The 1027-nt window shown below is 36.4% G+C and overlaps 1 pseudogene; it reads right to left on the reverse strand.

The window, feature by feature from the left end:
- Window positions 1-639: 639 nt before the first annotated feature.
- Window positions 640-758, reverse strand: LOC120596547 (uncharacterized; annotated as a pseudogene).
- Window positions 759-1027: the final 269 nt, after the last annotated feature.

Genomic DNA, 1027 nt, shown 5'->3' on the forward strand with positions numbered 1-1027 from the left:
TCTTTATCCTTCCTCACCAGGCACAGTGATTTGTACAGCATGGCTGCTCAAAGATAAACCTCGTGGACACCACTTCAGTCACCTGTTACACACTGAACTGATGACTGGAGTCCCACAGGTTGCACTGGTGATCCCAAATTGGAGGGAAGATAAAAACATACTTCACATAGAGAAAAGATAGCAAGAACAGAGAAAATAATGAATATCCACTGTTCTATATACTTTCATGTTTCTAAAACATTTATCAGTAAAAGTGAGTTCTTTAGAAAATGCAATTGTCCAAATTCTCAGTACTGATTCCTTTCTTTGAACAGCTATGTGTTAGGATTTGAATGAGGTGAAAAAGAGAACATTATACTATTAATTATGCAATTGTAATGTTACTACCTTTCGAGTGTTATGTAAGGGTAGACTGTAAGCGGCTATTTGACAATTGCATTCATAAAAAAAAAAAAAGGCAGTTATATTACCCTTTGCAACAGAGAAAGAGAGAGAGAGAGAGAGACTGATTGATTGAATACCCAAGATACGGTCAGTATTGTGGCTAATCTGTCTAATCTATTCAGCTATCCTGTTCTGAAGAAAAAAAATTAAAATATATTCGTAGCAAGTTTTTTTTTTATTTATTATTATTATTTATTCCTGTAGCACCTGGTCGTCCTAGATGGTCTCCCATTCAAGTACTAACCAGGCCCGACCCTGCTTGGTTTCCAAGATCAGATGGGATCGGGCTTGTTCAGGGTGGCATGGCCACAGACCATGGACTGTGGCTCCACTGAGGCGTGAACCCAGGACCTTCTGTGTGTAAAGCAGACGTACTAGCCGCTACACTATGGAACTACGTCCCGCAACAAGTTTTAAAAGCCTATTTTATATCATTTCTTTAAATGTTTTTTAGAAATACATTCACTGTTACAAGTCACAAAAGTCACTAATTATTAAATCAATTCATTGTAAAATAGAAAAGATAACTATTAATTCCAAAATGCTTTTTATATACAAAATTAAGGGCTTTTTCTATATAGCC

Source organism: Pteropus medius, unplaced genomic scaffold (assembly GCF_902729225.1).
Source record: "Pteropus medius unplaced genomic scaffold, Ma_sr-lr_union100, whole genome shotgun sequence".
Lineage (NCBI taxonomy): Eukaryota > Metazoa > Chordata > Mammalia > Chiroptera > Pteropodidae > Pteropus > Pteropus medius.